Below are 21,817 nucleotides of genomic sequence, written 5' to 3'. Positions count from 1 at the left end.
AAAAGAAATGGCTCATAGAAATGATGAAATGCATTTTTGTTCTGTAAGATCAAATCTGTTTGAACGGAATCATGTTAATTAGTCCACTCTCTTTTCATATGGTAAACTCAGAACTTAAACTACTAAATCAATCTACCACATAACTCATTGTACTATGGAAGATAATAATTAAATAATTAAAGGGAATCATTTGATACTGATCATGGACAATTTACAGGGCAAAATACATATAACAGTATTTTTACTTGCCCCTTAATAACAATGTCAGTAACCCATAAGTGGTGATTTAACAGCTTTGCAAGGCTCATTCATGAAGAGCAGGAGTAATATACTCATAAAAACTTGCTCTTTTAAAAGAATGGATTAAATGGCAATGCCTGTGATTATATCATAATGATTAACTTAAGTGAATCTAATGAAGCATGTAGTGAATTCTTAATATCCATTTCAGAGGAAGTGGGATACCCTCAGATACTTTGATATGACAATGTTCAAAGTGTATTCTGCTAAAAAAAAATGTATGTGGTTTTAGAGATCAGAATAATCAGGCATCATGTGGAACAAAAGTGAAGAGTGTAAAATGAATGTTTGCTTGCATATTTATTAAGGTTCCATGGTAGACGTTTTCTTATTCTACAGCAGTTATTTCCCACATTTTATCTTATTGAATCATCTTTCCTGTCCAAAGGCACATTTATATACATGAAGTGAATGAACATAGAATGTCTTAGCTCTTCATCTCTGCTATTAAAATGGCACCAATCACAGCATGCCTAATTTGGTCTTGGTAGTTGGTAACTCCTGTGAAGAGTTTTTAAATTAAATTTTTAATTTTAATTCCAGTATAGTTAACATAAGTATTATATTAATTTCAGGTGTACAATATAGTGATTCAACAATTCTATACATGTCCTTAGTGCTCATTATAAGTGTACTCTTCATCCCTTTTGCCTGTTTCACCCATCCCCCCACTCACCATCCCTCTAGTAACCATCAGCACTCTAGTTAAGAATCTGTTGCTTGTCATACTTTTCCTTTGCGTGTTTGTTTTGTCTGCTAAATTGCCCATGTGAGTGAAATCATATGGTATTTGTCTTTCTTTGACTGACTGACTTTGCTTAACATTATACTCTCTAGCCACATCCATGTTGTTGCAAATGGCAAGATTTCATTCATACCACTGTGAAGATTTTAAAAGAACAGATTGGCTGATGGGATTGCACCCTGAATCAATGGCTATGAAGACATTGCTTTAGATCATTTTGACTCAACTAAAAATATACAGCACTCCTGAGGTTTATGTTGTGATAAAAGAAAAAAATGTGGCAAATATTTTGAATTATGCATGTGTGTATAGGTTTAATGTTTAATAAAATATTAAGAGTGAATTTTATGTCATTCAAAGTATGGAAAATTATGAGTTTTCCTTTCCTATTTTTCATTTTCTGTAGATATGTCTACTCTGGAGTCCAGATTTTTACCACTTCAGACTTAGCCATATTTTTCATGAGATGACAAATTAAGTCCTGCTGTTTCTAATTCCATCAATAGGAATTGTACTAGAAAATTCTTGATAATATTTTACATTTCTTTTTTCAACTTTTACTGAATTTTCATCCATCTTTCCTGAAAATAGGACCAAGGAGTAAAAACACAGTCCTTGTTCTAGATTGGGATTTTAAATCTAGAGGGTGNTTCCACACAATGTTTAAAAAAAAAAAAAAGATAATGTATTAACGGAGGACATGCATACTCCAGTTCAGTCTCCATATTTATATTTCATCTGGTCCTTTAATCTTTATGGTATGTCACTTGAGCTGCAAATAGTCCTATTTCAAACAATGACAGTATCACAGTCATTAAATGTTCAATTAAGATTTTACTCTTAACTGCCCTGGAATGTGGGGAGGCTAATCTCTGTAGCCAAGTGATTTGCTAGTTAAAATAAGCATAGGCTACAGATGGGAATAAAAGTAAAGCTTATTTATTTTTTTCCTATTTTGAGAAAACATATTATTTTGTGGTTGTACAATAGGTCCACTTATCAGAAGAAAAAGCAATTATAAAACAATGCATGCACATGGTAAGAATTTAAAACAATACAAAAAAAGTTAGAGCAAAAATTGCCTTCCTAACACACTAAAACCCAACCTTCTAGAGTTTGCAACAGATTATAATTCTTGTGTATATTTACAGAATACACCCATGTGTATTTTAAAAACACACATGTTATGCATACTTGTATGCATCTCTCTTTGTCTTAACAGTGTTTTGGAGATCATTCTTAGCACTATGAATAGATTTAGCTTGTTTCCATTATACTGTTTAAGTCTCTATTACGTGGCGATACCTTGAAATAGATCTTTCTTGATTCTGTAGGATTCTGGTTACTCTCTCTTAACATTGGAATCTTCCTCATCTTTCTTGTCCTCTCTATTCTCCTCATTCTCCTCCTGTTCCTGCTTATCCTTCAATATGTCAGTTACAATATCACCATTCCATTACCTCACTGTAGCAATAAATGAAAAGTAAGTTATTTTTGTTGTGGGCTTTATCAAAGCAGGTTGTGTGGAAAGAAATTTATTTTGTCCAAGGGAATGAAAAAGGTATTTTACTTACGGTGTATTTTTGTGTATACGTATGTACACACACAGATAATAAAGGAAGAGAGATTATAAGTACAACACAGTGGAGTGTTTTAAAGATGCTTGCCAAAGCAAGACAGTTATGTTTTGGTAATCCTGGCTAAATGAAGGGAGGCAGGCAACTATTACCCTCAAGATTATAAGACGGTGCTCACAATTTCCACAGAGGAGCATCCACGTGGTATATGGCATCTGGATGACGTAGACAATGGAAAGAAAACAGGATATTGACAGAAATGTTGGTATCTGACAGAATCTGTAATAGCCTTCAGTAGTCATCAGTGCCGGGAAAATACCAGCTTTACAATGAGAGAAGTGTTGACCTGTGCAAGTGGTAATTTTAGGGAAATTCAGTATCAGGCAAGGCAGCATTTTTTAAGCTATTACTCTAGGCAAAAATTAAAAGTTGCATTAAAGGAGATTTTTGTCCCAAGAAAAATCACCTGAATGGGTCATTTTTGTTTTTCAGACTGAAGAGTAAAAAAATTACTGACAGGAAAAGAGAAAGAATGTTTTGTGCCTTAGACTTACAGAGTTTGGGATATGAAGTGAACCAATTTGAAATCTTTGATTATTCTAGGGCCATGATGGTTTTGTGTGTATTCTTCTAGAACTTTTATAGTTTAAGCTTTCAGTGTAGGTGATCTTCCATTTTGAACTGACATATTTCTGTCTAGTGTGTAATGATCAGTGTAAGTCTTCTGCGTCAAGAGGGAAATTATGACTTCCAATGAAGGGAAAAATATAAGTGACCCATAGGTAAGTAAGAGGAAACGTGTTCTAATTTGCTTGGACCAGTTCATGGCTTATGCCTGTAATTTGTACAGATATCAACAGTATCCACTTTTACTCTCTAATGCCATTTGATATTAAATGGTCAGCATGACCCATAGGTTACCTTTTGACAGAGAAATGTAGAGCTGCTAAATGACATTGAGATTAAATAGTAGGTTGGGTTTAACAAGTATCATCTTAAACACAAAGAAATTTCCTCCTTTTTATTTTCTGTTCTCTGTATCTATTCCTCACTACCACCTATGAATTCTTATTTTTAATGGAGTTAAATGGTAATGTTAGAATAGGGTTGTAATACCATTGTCAATATAAAAAAAATTAAAAGTTCTAAAAAAACCCCAAGTAGAATGGAAATCTATTACTGTTAGCATTTTTGTTTACTTTTTGTTAACAAAAATAGACTTTGATTTGTTTCACCCCTGCATGTGACTATCCTCAATTAAAAAGAAATAATAGTTTAAGCAAATAGACTTTGTACCTAATATATCAAGTAACATTGTGAATTGCAGTGTTTGATCCATCATGGGTAAAAAGATGGAGTCAAAAATCTTATTGTAGGTACACTCCTTGGTTAAAAGTGGTCAAACTATAACCTATGTCTGTATAACCCTGGACAAGATCCTGAATCAATTTAAATTTTGGGGCATTAGAGATAAAAACAGCCCATGATTTATAAGTAGCTCTAATGATTGTTAGGAATATTAGTGAATATAAAATGTTTACCAGTATGTGATTCAACTGTTTATTTATATTTAGTATAATTAATGATATGATGGGACTTATCTCTGCCATTTTGATCTTTGTTCTGTATAATATTTGTGTCAGTTTTTGGTCTCTCTATTCCCCCAATTCTGCCTTCTTTTGGGTTAAATATTTTCTTACATACTTTTTATATCTAATGCTTATTTAACTATTTTGGAGTTATTTCCCTAATGGTTGCCTTGGGTATTAAAATTAATATCTTAATTTACAACCACCTAGTTTAGATAAATACTAACTTAATTTCAATAGTATATAAAAAGTTTGCTCTAATATATCTCCACTCCCTCCTGCCTCCTTTGTGTAGTTATCACACAAATTACGTCTTTCTAGATTATAAACCCATGAACGCTATTTTATAAGTATTGCTTTATACAGTTTTCTTTTGAAACAGATAAGAGTTACAAGCATGCATTTATATTGTCTTTTATATTTACCTATGTAGTTATTTTCATTGGTGGTCTATATTTGTGTGGATTTGAATTACTATGTAACGCATTTATAGTTCAGCTTCAAGAACTCCTTTTGGTGTCTGGTGTAGGGCAAGCTTGCAGACAATAAACTCCCTCAGTTTAGTTTATCTGCAAATATCTTTGCTCTGCCTTTATTTTTGAAAGCTAGTTTTGCTTTATATAAGACTGTTGTCTGACTTCTTTTCCCCCAGTAATTTGATTATGCCATCTCTGGTGATTAACATTATGTGTCAATTTAGAAGATGTCAGGATGAGAATAACCTTTAAGGCAATGAATTTTGAGGAAAGCAGATCACCCTTCATCATATGTATGGACTTTATCTAAACAGCTGAAAGATAGAATAGAAGAAAGAGACCCGTCTCCTCAAGCAAGAGAAAAATTATCCAGCAGACTGCCTTCAAACTTTATGTATACCATCAGCTCTCCTGCATCTTGAAACTGCCAGCCCACACCACAGATTTGAGACTTCTTCGCCTCCATAACCACATGAGTCATTTCTTATAATAAATCTATTCATGTATGAGATATACACATACACGTGTTCTATTAGTTCTGTTTCTCTGAATAGCTCTAACTAATACAGATTTTGGTACTAAGAGTAATTCTAGAGGAACAGAATCTTAATTAAGGATAAATTTTCTGAATTAGTTGTAGAGTTCCTGGAACTGGATGCCTAATCTGATTAAAGACACTAATATCTCTGTTTCTAGTAGTAGAGTATATCCATGGTGTGATAGGCAACAGAGATACACAAAATATCACCATTGAATACTCTTTTTTTTTTTTTAAATATTTTTATTTAATTCTAGGAGAGAGAGAGAGAGACAGCGTGAACAGGGGAGGGTCAGAGAGAGAGGGAGACACAGACTCCGAAATAGGCTCCAGGCTCTGAGCTGGCTGTCAGCACAGAGCCCGACGCGGGGCTCGAACCCACGAACCGCGAGATCATGACCTAAGCGAAAGTCGGACGCTTAACCGACTAAGCCACCCAGGCGCCCCTCACCATTGAATACTCTTAATCAAACATTTTTAAGAAGCAAGGATGTGAGTGATCATGTATATGATACTTTCAAACATTTTTATCAAACTAGCCATTTTAATCGAATTGGCTAGATGGTACTAATATCACCCGACAAAGTGGGGAAAAAAAAGGATGAGGTCAGAGATGAAAATTCCCAGCTCAAGTGCTACATAAATGACTAGAAAGCTTCTATGTCTGTACTGAAAGATTCTCCTATAGCCACAGGGCTAAGATTACTAAAAACCAAGCCCAGAATCTTACCTTGTAAGTGGCTGATCCACAATGTGCATTGAATTCTCAGCCTGACATCATGTCTAGTGTTTAAGTGGGGGCATCAATTCAGGAAGGAATATGATCCTATGTAGAATCAGCACATGTAGAAAGATGTTGAATGAAGCTAAGAGCATTGGGCCCCTAAATTCTGAGGAATCTTTGCCAGTAGAAGCAGGCTTTTCACCCCTTCATGAGCAGGTTAACCCCACCTTGCCTTAGGAAACTATAATAGCCTCCCCTGAGGTAGTTGCCAGATTAGATGATGTCGATTCTCCTCAGGAACCAACCCCACCACCTTCTTTGCTTTTAGATCTATGACTGGGCTCAATTCCCAGTATAGTCATGAGTAGGGTGAACTAGACTCCAAAATAACTACTTGACTTTTCTAATTTACACTGACAGAATTCTAATCCACATGGTGTATGTGTGGAAAGTGATATTAAGTGTGCGACCTAGTAATGGAAGGAACATAAAGTGGATCAGGCCATATTTATTGATATGGGCCTAGTAAGCAGAAATTCTAAATTTGGGGAATCAGAAAGGGTTGGAACAGGTTGCTTGGCTTGTCAAACAAGGGCTGAAAGTTGGCCCAGGCTGCAAGACCTAGAAATGCCAGATCTGCTGTGATTCATTGTAAAAGTGATTCAAAGGCTTAGGGATATTAGAGTGCTAGAATGGATTTGTTATTTAAGAACTACTTACCCAACAGGCAGGGACAAGAAGACATACCTTTCACCATGACTGTAAAACAAATTTGTAAGGGAAGCCCCAGCATCCTTGAAGAGTTAGTTCTATGACTGCTTTTTTTTCTGAAGGATAAACCTTACAGTGGGAACTGTAGTCACTGATCTGGGGAAAACTAAATACAGTGGGAGTAATTGGATCCTGGGGTGACAGGATGCATGGTTATGGTAATGGATGGCAGAGTCAAAGCAGCAATCAGGGTAGTCAGACTCATGCAGATCTAGGGGATTAGTTAGTTGACCATGATGTTGCTAGAAATGAAATAGATATAAAGCCTACTAAACTCTTACCTGATATGTGTGTGTGTGTGTGTGTGTGTGTGTGTGTGTGTGTATCTATATGTATATGTGTATATGTATATGTGTATATATACACACACACACATATATGCAGACAAGTTCTAGACGAATGAATAAAACTCTAGTTTTATTTATCTAGTAAAAACAGCAATGATGGAACCATCAATCAATTCCTTCAGCTAGTTTACAGATCCAGAAGCCCTTGAATGAAGGGGATGCTGGCTTCCCTTGAGAAAGAACCTTGGTACACTGCCTAGAGTTTTCTCTTAATCCTTGTCCCAGCTTTTCCCAAAGGAGTTTAAGACCAGGTTAACTGTCCATTGCGGGAAAAGAAATAATCAAACCTTTTGAGGACTACTGGATACTGTCTCTAAACTGACACTCATTCCAGGAGATGCAGACATCACTGATGCTTATTCAGAAGAGGAGCTTATAGAGGTTAGGTGATCAACAGAATGTTAGTTTAGATCCATTTCACGGTAGGCCTATTGGCCCCTAATATCCCTGGTTCTGAAATGTATAATTGGAGTGGAGGTATATCAGCATCTGGCAGAATCCACAAATTGGCTCACTAACCTGTGGAGTAAGAGTAATATGGCAGGAAACACCAAGTGGAATCCACTAAAACTACCTCTGTCTAGAAAAACAATAAACCAAAAGCAATGCTCTATTCAGGGAGGGATTGCAAAGATTAGTGCCACCGTTTGAAGAATATAAAGGTGATGATTCTCACCACATCTCTGTTCTACCTGCCTATTTTTCCTGTGCAGAAGACATATGGATCTTGGAGAATAACAGTGGATTATTGTGAGATTAATCATGTGGTAACTTCAACTGCAGCTGCTGAACCGGATGTGGTTTCATAGCTTTAGCACATTAACACTTCTCCTGATGCCTGGTATGCAACTATTGATTTGGCAAGTGCTTCGTTTTTTTGTGTCTTTGTTTTTTTTTTTTTTTAATCAGAAGCTTTTTTTTTTTGTCAGAAGCATTTACGTTTCAGTTTACAAGGCCAGGAATATACCTTCACTATCCTACCTCAGGAGTATATGAACTCTCTAGACTATGTTATAAATTAGTTTGCAGAGATTTTGATCATCTTTCTATTCCACAAGGTATCACACTGGTCTATTACATTGATGACATTATGCTGATTGAACCTAATGAAAAAGAAGTAGCAATTACTCTAGACTTACTGATAAGACATTTGTGTGCTAGGAGGCTAGGAAATCAATCTGATAAAAATTCAGGAGCCTTCTATGGTAGTGACATTTCCAGGGGTCCAGTGATATGTGACACATTGGCATACTTCTGCTTTTAAGGTAGGAGAGAAGATGTTGAGGCTGGCCCCTTCTAGAATCAGAAAAGAGACACAATACCCAGTGGGCCTCTTTGGAGGTTAGAACAACGTATTTCTCATCTGAATGTGTTACTGGCCATTTACCAAGTGTCTGAAATTGAAGCCCAGAAAAAAAAGAAGGGTCTGCAACAGTTCCAGGCTGCCATGCTCTTCCCTTGGGACTTATGATTCATCAGATGCTTGAAGTATCAGTAGCAGGTAGGGACACTCTTTGGGGTTTTTGGCAGTCCCCAATAGGTGAATCACAGTAGGCCTTTAGAATGTTGGAGAAAGGCCTTAATGTCATCCACAGGTAACTACTCACTTGATGGGAGTAATATAAAGCTGGGCTTGCACAGCAGAAATCCATCATCAAATGGAAGTGGTATTTATGAGATGGGTCCTGAGCAGGCCTTGAAGGCACAAGTAAGGTACAAGAAGAAGTGATCCAAATGTACAAGGTCTCACTCTTGCCATGCTATCTTCTCTCTCCCAGCCTGCACCTATGGCCTCATAGGGAGTGTTTATGATCAGCTGAAAGAGGAAGGAAACATTTAGGCCTGGTTTACAAATGATTCTGCATAATATGCAGGCACCATTAGAAAGTCAAAAGCTATAACTCTATCGCCCCTTTCTGGAACATTCCTGAAGAACTTTAGTGAGGAGAAACCATCTCAGTGAACATAACTTTGAGTAGTGCTCCTGGTTGTTTATTCTGCTTTGAAGAAGAAACGGCCAGATGTGCAGTTATATACTGATGCATAGACTGGCCAGTGGTTTAGCTGAATGATCAAGAACTTAGAAGAAATACACTGGGAACACTTGTGACAAGGAAGTCTGGGAAAGAGGACTGTGGATAGGCCTCTCTGAACAGGAAAATCATTAAGATATTTATGTCCCGTGACAATGCCTACCAAATGTAACCTCAGTAGAGGAAGGTTGTAATAATCAGGTGCATAGGTTGACTTGTATGAAGACTGGTCAGCTTCTTTCTATAGGCACTCCTGTCATTACTCAGTGGGCTCATGAACAAAATGGCTATGGTGACAGGGATATAAGTTATATATAGGTTTATACTCACCAAGGTTGACCTACCTGTGGCCGGTGCTGAGTGCTCAATCTGCTAGAGGTAAAGACCAACACTGAGTTCCCAGTATGTTACTGTTACCTAGGGTAGTCAGCCAGCTATCTGGTAGCAGGATAGTTACACTGAACCACTTCTATCAGTGAGGTGGTAGTGTTTTACTCTTACTGGAATAAACACTTACTCTAGGTGCAGAGTTGCCTTTTCTGCATGCAGTATTTCTGCCCAAACTGCCATTCATGGACTAGTAGAATAATCTTATGCACTGTCATGGTATTTTACACCATTGCTTCTGATCAAACAACTAACTTCCCAGAAAATGAAGTGTAGAAATGGGCTCATGCTCATAACATTCACTGGTCTTACCATGTTCCCCACCGTTCTAAAGCAGCTAGCATGTTAGAGTAGTGGAATTGCCTAGGACACTGAGGTGATTCTGTTGGTTAAGCATCAAACTCTTGGCTTTGACTCAGGTCATGATCTCACTATTTATAGTATTAAGTCCCGTGTTAGCCTCACTGACAGCAGGGAACCTGCTTGGGATTCTCTCTCCCTCTATCTCTGCCCCAGCCCCTCTCAAAAGAAGGAAATAAACATAAAAAAATAGAATTGTGGAACTGCCATTTGAAGACTATAGCATTAGATAGGTGGCATACTTTGTAGATTGAGTCAAGGTTCTAGGAAGGTCTGAATTAGTTTTTAATATATAATGCTGTTTATCCAGTAACCAGGCTGCATGGGTCTAGGAATCAAGAGGTAGAAATAGTAGCAGTATCACTCACTATTATCCCTACTATTTAACTAGTGAAATTTTTGCTTCCTATTCCCTGAATTCTATGCTCTATGGGCTTAGGGGGTCTTAGATCCAAAGGGAGGAATTTAACTGGAGGGTTAAATGGCCATTCAGCCATTTTGGATTTCTCATGTCTTTGGATTAACAGGCAAAGAAAGGAGGTACTGTGTTGGCTAGGGTAATTTATCCTGATTGCAATGGGGATATTGGACTGTTTTTCCACAATGGAGAAAAAGAAAAGTATATGTGGAACACAGACATATTAGGATTTCTTAGTATTACCATGCTTTGTGATTAAGGTCAATTAGGTAGGACCGTTAGTGGCCCAGATCCTTCAGGATTGAATATTTGGGTCACACTACCAGGTAAAGAACCATGACCAGCAAAGTTGCTTGATGAAGTCAAGGAGAATACAGAATGGTTAGTTGGAATTGGTAGTTATGAATACCAGCTGTGAATATGTGACCAATGACAGAATCAAGTTCTATAATTGTCATAAATATTTACTCTTCATTTTATTATGAATATTTTAAAGCATATATCTTTGTTTTCTTCCCTCGCTTATCCCCTTACTGTATAACAAAGATGTATGGACTTTATATCATAGTACTTAAGTACTATTGATTTTATATCATAGTATTTTAGTTAGGGGATATCAAGGATAAGAGTGAACATGATTCAGGTATTTTGCATTTTCCCGGGAAGAGGAATGGTGCGTTTTTTGTCATATGCAGGATAGTTGTACCATACAAAATGGAAGTATAACCTTGTTATTTTCTTTATTTGGAAGTATGGCTTAAAGATAAGCCAAATTGACAAGGGGTGGACTTGCAATGGTTAATTTTATGTATAGATTTGGAGGGTGTTTTTGTAGAAGATCAACATTTATGTCAGTGAATGTTGGTAAAGAAGATTGCCCTCCATGATGTAGGTAAGTCTCTTCAAATCTGCTGAAGTTCTTAATAGAACCAAAGGGCTGCATCAAGAGAAAATTCTCCAACAGACTGCCTTCAGACTTAGTTCACAATACCATCTCTTTCCTAGGTCTCTGCCTGTCAGCATTTATTCTGGCACTGCTCTCCTGGTCTCAAGTTTGCTGGCCCACACTGCAGATTTTAAACTCCTCAGAATCCATAGTCATGTGAGTTAATTCCTTATAATAAGTAAATACATATATCCTTGTTGATTCTATCTCTCTGGTGAACCCTGACTAATGCACCAAATCATTTCCTTTATTGTTTCTGATGAGATGTTAGCTGTAAATCTTATGGGGTTCACTTGTATGTGATATTTTTCTTTTGCTGCTTTCAAGATTCTCTTTGATTTTTTTTCCTAATGTTTTTACTATGTGTCTGTTTTTGGATCTCTTTGAGATTATCCTACTTTTTGGATGTTTAGATTATTTTCTAATTAATTTAGGAAGTGTTTGACCATTTTATCTTCAAATAATCTTTCTGAGACTTTCTTTTCTCTCAGGATGAGCCTTGTAAAATGCTTATGTTTGTATGCTTAATGATGTCTCAAAGATCCATGAGGCTTTGTTCTTTTTTTTTCATTGTGTCTCTTTCTGTTTCTGGAACGAGATCCTCTCGACTGGCTTGTCTTCACTTTTACTGATTCTTCCTTCTATCTGTTCAGATCTGTCGCTGTGCTACTGTGGTGAATTACTTTGTTTCATTTTTTATGCTTTTTACCTCCACAATGTCTGTTTAATTATATTTATGATTTCTGTCTTTTTATTGATATTCTCTAATTTAATGAAACATCATTCTCATATGTTCCTTTAATTTTTTAGACATGGTTTAAATTTTTTAATGTATTTATAAGAGTTGATTTAAGCTACCTATTAAGTCTAATATCTGCTCTTTTGAACAGTCTTTTCATTAAATCTGAAAAGGCTGGAAATATGTATGTATATTTATATACATTTGCATATGTGGTATCGATTACATTGAGATATATCTGGTAAATATATTAGGCATTAATATGTAATATACACAACAGATACACATAAAATTTACTTTCTTTGATTGGAAAGTTTCCTTTTAAAACTTTGGAATATTCTTCCTGGTATAACTTTTGAAACAGATATTTGGGATTTGTAGTCTGAAGTCTGCTGTAGCTAGAGAACCATTTATTTGTTCAAAGTTCCATAGGTAACATTCCACTATTTGTCATTTGGTTGGTTCCTTGGACTTAAATCACTTCTTTTCTGGGCCACTGCTTTACTTTTACAAGTTTAGAGATCAATTCGGTGTATTTTTAAAATCTCATGGATTTTTGAGTGTATCATAACCTGAATAACACCTTTCATTTTGACTACATACTGATGCTTGTGCTAAAGTCTCAGTAAGCATATTTTCCAGGAGATTTTATTGTTTGCGAGTGTCAGAACCTCAGTTCAAACTAGCCTAAGTGGAGGAAAAAAGCTCATGTAACTGAAAAGGACAGAAGCATCAACTTCAGGCCCAGTTGGATCCAGGTGCCAAACAATAGACAGGGATCTGTTTTATTTCATCTCTGTTAACTTCACAATCTCAGACAATCCCTTGCCTCCCCTTTAGTAACCCCAGAATCCTCTGAATGTAGCTGCTTCAAGAAAATAAGCTTCTTGGGGCGCCTGGGTGGCTCAGTTGGTTAAGTGTCCGACTTCAGCTCAGGTCATGATCTCATGGGTCGTGGGTTCAAGCCCCGCATGGGGCTCTGTGCTGACAGCCAGCTCAGAGCCTAGAGCCTGCTTCTGATTCTGTATCTCCCTCCCTCTTTGACATTCCCCTGCTCACGCTGTCTGTCTCTCTCAAATAAATAAATAAATAAATAAATAAATCACTAAAAAAAATTTTTTTTAAGAAAATAAGCTTCTTAATTGGCTTGATTTGGCTTCTGTGCCTATCCCTGAAGCAATCACTGAAGCCAAGGAATGGATCACTCTGATTGACAGGCCTGGGTCATGATCCTCCCCCTGGAGCAGAAGGGATCAAGCCCACGAGAATTACATGAACTCAGAATTGTGGCCACGGAAAGGTGTCTCTCCCACAAAAATTAAGGTGCCCTCAGGGACCAGGACAGTTCTTAATGATAGCTTTTATTGCTGTCATTATGGACCATAATTTTCTGTTTCTCTGCATGTCTAATAATTTTTGTTGAAAAATCAACATTTAGAAATAATATAATGTGACGGCTCTGGAAAACAGAGTCCCCTGCCAGCCTCCTTAAGGTCTGTTGTTGTTAGTGTTTTTTGTTTTGTTCTATTTTGTTTTATTTTCTAGTGACCTTCTTGATCTAATTTTGCAAAGTGTATGTTTTTTATTGTATGCAGCCACTGAAGTGTATGTTTAATTAGCTTAGTTGTTGGCTAAAAATTAGATTTTAAAAAAATACCTTGATCCTTTATGTCTCCTGGTCTTTGCAGAGAGGCTCTGCGTGTTTGGGCACATACTTTCCTCGTTCCAGCAGTTTACAGCTTCACCTCAGCTTTCATTTGTTTCTTGCACAGAGCCTCAATGTCAGTCACAATGAGAAATTAAGATTTTCTCGGTTTATTCCTGAGTATACACACAGTTCTGGACATGCTTTTAGAACTATAGATTCCTAGGAACATGTTGGAACTTTATAAAGATCTGCATGGATATCTTATTTCCAATTTTTCTTTTCAGTTTTTGGTTATTGGGCAACTGGTAATGCAGTATTAAACCATTTCTCCTGACTGTATTCATCACTCACTCTGGTGGCAGGGATGCTCAAATAGAGGCAAGCTCTGAGTCAGGTAAACAAGCCCTGAGAAAGAAGCTTTACAGCAGGCAACCAGGGAACTTAAATAGTGATAATTCTCTGGGAACCTAGATTTTGTGAGAACTCTAGGTCATTTTGCCTCTTTCGGTGGCTTCCTGGCTACATATTTTCACAGCTACTGCAGTTACTGGGCTATAGGTATTAAAGTCTACAGTGGAGCTGGACAGAGGGGATGAAATTGAGTAAAATTAAATGCTATGAAGCTGTTACCCAGACAGCGATTTTTCTTGAATATTCTCAAAACTTTGGGGATCCTTTAATTTCAAGAATTCTGAAATTTTTGATTTTGATAAATTTTGTAAGTGTTGTTGCTTTTATAGAGATGTGGGTTTTCAGATGTTTTTCCAACCATTCTGGAAGTCTTTACCTTCCCCTGTCAATCAGTCTTCTTTTCCTCTAAATATTTACTCCAGAAATGTAGTCATTCAGAAAGTCCTTCATTTTCTATTATAATATCTAACTACTAACTGTCTTTCTTTTTATTCACATTACCACCATTGTAAAGCCAATTATCATGCACACTATAAAATATCTACACATTATGAGCAACCTTGTTTCCTAAAATACTAATTTCATTCTGTATTTCTTTACTATAACCTACAATTATTTCCCCTTACTTAATGATAAAACATAAAAAAAAAAAGTAGCCTGGAAATGGAGACTAACATTTTCTGACCTTACTTATCTCTCAGTGCATATACTACTGCTTATCTCAAGACTTTGGAAGAACATTTGAATATGAATTTGACGTCTGATTTTAATTTTAGTAAAGTAACACAGTTAGTTTGGATTAATAATGTTCTGTCAGTTGTGACATAATAAATAATACATAGACCGATTCACCAAATGGGTGGCTATTTAAACACTTGGCAGACATTTTGGGTTCTCTGGTTCTATTATCTGAGTGTCAGTGTGTGTGGTAATACTGCTGTAAAGACCAATGATAAAACAAGATTAGATATGAAACACAATTCAAATGTCTGTTGGTGCTATTTGCTACATGTTATATATTCTAAAAAGATTTATGAGCAAATTTTTGACAGAAACTCATTATCTCCCAAGTCAAATAAGATAGCCAAGGGCATTAGAACAGTTTAACTGGAGGATCTCATACTGTGCCCTTAGGAAAGGAAAACTGGGATATAAGTGATGTAAAATGGCTTGCAACATATATGATGTTTTTTTCTGTGTTCTCAGATAGAAGTGGTAAGCTGCATTCACCCTTGAAAATGAAGAGTGAATGGGCAAACATTTATCAACGTTTATATAGCCATTTTCCAAGCAAGGATGATTATGTGTCTGTCTGCCAAATCTGAATATTTCAAGACTAATTTTACTTTAAAGCAGTTTATCAAGATTCTTCATGGTGTAAATGAAATACACCTTCAAAAATCTGATAGCATTCACCCAATATCCAGTCTGGCCTTCTCTCTCACAGTAATTGAATGCCTGCTATTTAGAGCATATGGCCATGTAGAATAAAGTCTAATTTACCTTTATTAATAATCTCTTCCTCTGAATGTGGGTTTATGACAGGATATTTTGGTTATTACTTTATTGCTAAAGCATCCAAATGTTTGGTAAGAATTATGTGATTTCTGAAAAATAGAGGATTTGCTGGAAATAGACAACATTTATATTGATAGTACTTCTAAGATAATTGTGTTTTCCTTAAGATCACCAGAGAACAGAAAATTAAAATAACAACCTACTCAGCAACACTTGAGTATTTTGAAGATACCTTAGATGTAGTATGTCAAATAAATTAAATACTCTTACAGCCCCTTCTCTTAAGTTGGCCATCTTTCCACATTCTTTCATTATCATTGTATAACACTCCCATCTGTCAAATTGTAAGTTATCTGATGTGTCACACTCCCTTTCAACCCCTTATCCAATCCATTATTATTTCCGTTTATGTTACCTCCTAAATAGCTATTATCCCAATTCACTTTATTGTATCTTCACAGCTATAAATCTAGTCTAAATTAATATTCTTAATTTCATGGACTACTCTAGGTCCCCGAACAGATATCTCTGCAGATACTAGTTTCTCAATCCAATTTATTATCCTTACCACAGCTAGTGTGGTATTTTCAGATTACATATTGATAATGTCATATGTCAATTGAATTCCAGAGCCTTTTCATTCTTCTTAAGGTAAGGCCTAACACTCCTAAGATAAGGGCTAATTGTTCTTGCCTTCAAGTTGTATTGCATACTATTACATTTTACTTCATGTATTCAAGCTAGTGGCATGTCGGAAATGGTTAACAGAAGCTTTCTGGGAGAAATGATACACTATTTTATAATATTTAATAATTTCTGTGATATAAAGTCTCCCACCATGGCTAGTATTCAGCTAACATGACATCAATAAATAAAAGGTGCAATAGAGAGGTTCAACAACAGACTCAATGAAGCAAAATAAAGGATCAGTGAACTAGAAGAAAGGACATTTGAAATTATACAATCAGAGGGTAAGAGAAAAAGAATGAAAACAAATGAAGAAAGCCTACAGAACTTATACTATATAACTATATAATACTACATAACTACATAATGCATAGTACTAGAAGATCTAACCAGAGCAAACAATAAAGAAAAAAATGAAAGGCATGTGTTTTTGAAGGAAAGAAGAAAAAATTTTTGTGTGGGCATATGACATGATATTTTATAGAGAGAAGTCCAATGACTCCCCAAAGCTGTTAGAACAAATAAATGATTTAATTAAAGTTGCAGGATACAAAATCAACATACAAAAGTCAATTATGGTTCTATACACTAACAACAAGTTATTGAAAAAAGAAATGAAGAACACAATCCTGTTTAGTTGCATCAAAAACAATAGAATACTTAGGAATAAATTTAACTCAAGAGATAAAAGATCTATACATGAGAACTATAAGACATTAATGAGAGGAATTAAAGAAAACATGAATAAATGGAAAAATACCCTGTGTACATGGAGCAGAAGAATTAATATTAAAATGTCCAAGATATCCAAAGTCATCTGTAGATGCAATGCAATCTTTATCAAGTTTCATATGATACTTGTAACATAGATAAAACAATCCTCAAATTTGTATTGAACCACGGAAGATCCCAATCCTGAGAAAGAAGAACAAAGTTGGAGGCATCAAACACTCGGATTTCAAAATATAGTACAAAGGTATAGCAATCAAAGCAGTATGATACTGGCATAAAAGTGACACATGGACGAATGGAACAGAATCAAAAGCCCCAAAGTAAATCCATGCATTACAATCAACTAGCGTTTGACAAGGGAGCCAAGAGTGCTTACTGGGGAAATGATACTTTCTTCAATAAATAATTCTGGGAAAACTAGGAATTCACATTTAAAATATTGAAACTATACCCCTATCTTACACTATTCACAAAAATTTATTCAAAATGAATTAAAGACTTAAATGGGAGATCTGAAACCATAAAACGGCTAGAAGAAAACATAGGGAAAAGGTCATTCACCTTGATGTTGGCAATAATTATATGCACATGACACCAAAAGTACAAGAAACAAAAGGAAACTTAAACAAGTGGGGCTGCAGCAAACTGAAAAGCTTTTGCCCAGCAAAGGAAACCATTAACAAAATTAAAAGGCAACCTACAGCATGGGAACAATATTTGGAAACATATCTGATAGGGGGTTAAAATCCAAAATATATAAGGAACTCATAGAACTCAACAGTAAAATACAAAGAATCCAAATAAAAAAATGGACAAAGGATCTGAATAGACATTTTTCAAGACAGATATTCAAATGACCAAAAGGTACAAAAACGTGCTCAACATCACTATTCGTTAGGGAAATGCAAATCAAATCCACAATTATTACCTCAATTCTGTAAGAATGACTATTATCAAAAAGACAGAAAATAACAAGCGCTGGTGAGGATGTGAATAAAAAGGGAGGCCTTGTGCCCTATTTGTGGGAATGTAAATTGGTACATCTGCTATGGAAGACAATATGGAGCTTCCTCAGAAAATTAAAAATGGAGTACTATGGATGTGCCTGAGTGGCTCAGTCGGTTAAGCGTCCAACTTTGGATCAGGTCATCATCTCATGGTTCATGAGTTCAAGCCCTGTGTTGGGCTGTGGGCTGACAGCTCAGAGTCTGAAGCCTGCTTTAGATTCTGTGTCTCCCTCTCTCTCTCTGCCCCTCCCTCACTCATACTCAGCCTCTATCTCTGTCTCTCTTTTTCTCTCTGAAAAATTAATAAACATAAAAAAACTAGAAGTACTATGTCATCCAGCAATTCCAGTTCTGAGTATATATCCAAAGGAAATGAAATCATTATCTTAAGGAAATATATGCATACCTGTGTTCACTAAAGCATTACTTACAATAACCAAAATATGGAAACAGCCTAAATGTCTATCAAAGAATAAATAAAAAAGGAAAATGTGGTATGTGCCTACACACACACACACACACACACACACACAGACACACACACACACACATTGGTATTTTATTCAGCCATGAAAATAAAAGGAAATTCTGCCATTTGAATAACATGGGTGGATCTTGTGGGCATCATACTATGTGTAAGAAGAAAAGGTATGAAAAAGAGATACAGTGTATGATCTCACTTAAATGCAAAATTAGAACTAAAAAAACCCCACGTCATAGAAACAGAGAGCAGACTGGTGGTTACCAGGAGTGGCGAGCTTGTAGGGTAATGAGTGGAAGTAGTCAAAGAGTACAAACTGTCGTTCATAAGATGAGAAATTTCTGGAATGTAACATACAGTATAGCAACGCTAGTTAGGAATACTGTATTATATATTTGAAAGATACTAAGAGAGTGGATCTTAAAAGTTCTACACACACACACAAATTGTAACTATGTGAGGTAATAGATGTGTTCATTAATTTTATTGTGGTAGTCATTTTGCAATATACAATATACAGTTGGCCCCCAACTTACAGTGGTTCAACTTATGATGTTTTTGACTTTATTCTGGTATGAAAGCTATGTGTGTTCAGTAGAAGCCACACTTTGAGTTAGGAATTTTGATCTTTTCCTGGGCTTTGTGGTATGATTCTCCCTTGTGATGCTGGGCAGTGGCAGTGAGCTGCAGATGCCAGTCAGCCATGTGATCATGTGGCTTGCAACCATTCTGTATCTGTACAGCCATGGTCTCTTTCACTTTCAGTACAGTATTCATAAATTACATGAGTGTTCAAAACCTTACTATGAATAGGATTTGCGTTAGATGATTTTGCCCAACAGTAGGCTGATGTAAGTGTTCTGGGCATGTTTCAGGAGGGCTAGGCTAAGCTGTGGTGTTTGGTAGGTTAGGCGTATTAGATGCATTTTATAGTTATGATATTTTCAAGTTACAATGGGTTTCTTGGGATGTAACCCCATTTTAAGTTGAGGAAGCTCTGTGTATGTATTTCAGATCATTTTGTTGCACGCTTTAAACTTACACAACATTATATGTCCATTGTGTTTGAGTAAAGCTGGAAACAAATTATGAAAGATGTAGAGTTAGGAAGAGATTCTCACTATTTCTGCTTCTGTGTACAACTGGTGTCCAAAACTCAGGGTCTTTGCACGTGCTGTTTCCTAGGCTTAGACCTCTATTCATTCATCATCTTAAAAAAAATGTTTTAAGTTTATTTATTTATTCTGAAAGGGAAAGAGAGTGTGAGCAGAGGAAAGACAGAGAAAGAGGGAGAAAGAATCCTAAGCAGGCCTTCAGATTACATTTCTTGTGATGTCTCCCTAAACAGTATAGTCCTGCAGCCCATCCAACAAATCTGCAAGGATTTAAATCTTCCTTGTTAACTTTCTGATTTACACACATAGAGGGATTTCTCTTCCCTTCCATGAACATTAAGTGACTCGTACTCAGAGTTCCCCATTTCTGCTCATGTACATTTATTAATCATCTTATATTTACAGACAACAGTAATCAGCTGAATTCTCAATGGACTGAAACTAGAACCATATGATTTCAATATGAGCACTATCTCATTACACCTCACATTTATGCATGTTTTTCATTGCTGTGTGCTTTTTTCTTCTTGATTTTTGTTATGTCCCTCATTGCAGAACTTCATTTTCTGCTTCCTAGTCACATGTCTTAAAAAAAAAAAATAGTGGTATGTCCTAATGTGGCATATCTTGTGTTGAATATTAATCAGACTGAGACTGGATTTTAGTTCCAGTTCCAAAGTCATAGTTAACAAATTGCTTGATTCTCTACTAGAGTCTACTCAGAATTGGCCAGTGGGACAAGGCACATGGGAGAAAATAACTGATAAGTGTCCAACATAAACATGTATATCTAGGTAAAGACCTGTTTCTAGGAAATGAAAAGTATTATAAGTTTGGTAGCTTTTCCAGATATGGCTCTTCTACCATAACTACCACAGAATAATGATAATTTACTTTAACATATTTTCTCAATTCTCAGTTGCGTGTTTAACAATAGTGTTGCTCTTCAAATTGGGATGTCTTAAAATAATGCCAAAAAACTTAGCTGAAACAGTTTTCCAATGTGGCTGTAACATTTTATGCTCCCAGCTGCAGTATTTTTGAGTTTCAATTGATCCATATGCTCAGGAACATAATAGATTTTTTTTTTTTTTTTTTTTTTTTTTTTTTTTTTGCCTTTTTCTTTTTAGCTTTTTGATAGGTGTAGAGTGGTGTTGCCTTGTGGTACTAACTTATAATTTTCTGATAATGGCTAATGTGGAGCATCTTTGTATATACTTTTTGACCATTTGATTAAATTGAATTTAAATCTGTGTCCAATTGTTGCTTAAAACTTCTTCATAATATTAATCTGATGCAACATTTGAAAGTAAAGTTATTGTTCATCCATTTGCTTGTCTACAAATACCTGGTGAAGTAATTACAGACTATAGAAATTACCAATTTTCTCATAATTAGAGAACATAGCATTTAAAGCTAAGAGTGGTGGATCTCACTGATTGTGAGTTGTGGAGAACTATCACACTTCTTTTGAAATCTGTTCTTCAGAAAATTTCCCCTATGCGTTTGATGGATTAATTTAAACTTACGAACACAAGACTTAAATTGTCAAATTATATGACCCGTCAGTCACAAATGTTTTCTAATAAAGTTTCCCTACTCTTTGAGAAAACTATTTCATGCCTTATGAAAGGCATAACTGATATCCTCATGTGCCCTTTCCTACTATTACTTTTAGTTAATGAACACCCCTCAGAGTCTATGAAAAAAACAGAATGATATCATCACTGTCAACTGCAAAGTATATGAGTGACCTAAAATCTATCAGACCTTATAGAATTAGGTTCTATATTGCTACATCTTTCTCCTGACTGAAGAGGCAAATGACTTTGAAAACCTCAATTATGTATCTCTCATCTTGTGATTAGGAGTATATCCCTGTGTTTCTGCTCTTCAGTTGTCTTACTCTTTCCTACACAGTTAATTATTCTCTATTATATTATTATTGCATAGAGTACACAGAAATGTGCTATTATCATCCATCATTAGAAATCTTCTTCTTTCTATAATAATCTCCATTTATTTTTCTTACTTTTTCACCTGTCACTTATTAAAACCTCTTCTATCAGGCTTCTATTCCCTAAAGCCCTTCCCTCAAATGAATTTGCTCTTGTGAAGATGAGCATTGACCTCCATTTGCCATTTGTATGGATACCACTGTCTCCTCGTCTTACTCAGCCATTCATTGTATTCCACACAGTGGACTTCCTTATTGATGAACTTTTCTTTAATGATGTCCATAATACCTGTCACTTTTTTTTGTTTGTC

General features: G+C 35.8%; 2 long non-coding RNA genes across 2 annotated transcripts in view; both read left to right on the top strand.

Moving 5' to 3' along the window:
* Window positions 1-7,820, top strand: part of LOC144224752 (uncharacterized) — an 85,062-nt gene extending 77,242 nt beyond the window's left edge. Inside the window, exon 3 of the long non-coding RNA XR_013333132.1 lies at window positions 7,781-7,820. This is a non-coding gene — a long non-coding RNA (uncharacterized LOC144224752). The remainder of the gene's footprint in view (window positions 1-7,780) is intronic.
* The window catches only part of LOC144224751 (uncharacterized), a 325,793-nt gene that overhangs the window by 139,327 nt on the left and 164,649 nt on the right, over window positions 1-21,817 (top strand). Inside the window, exon 3 of the long non-coding RNA XR_013333131.1 lies at window positions 11,271-11,367. This is a non-coding gene — a long non-coding RNA (uncharacterized LOC144224751). The remainder of the gene's footprint in view (window positions 1-11,270; window positions 11,368-21,817) is intronic.

Source organism: Crocuta crocuta, unplaced genomic scaffold (assembly GCF_008692635.1).
Source record: "Crocuta crocuta isolate KB4526 unplaced genomic scaffold, BGI_CrCroc_1.0 scaffold442, whole genome shotgun sequence".
NCBI lineage: Eukaryota > Metazoa > Chordata > Mammalia > Carnivora > Hyaenidae > Crocuta > Crocuta crocuta.
Note: the sequence above shows the minus strand (reverse complement) of the source record. Positions and strands in the feature narration are given on the sequence as shown.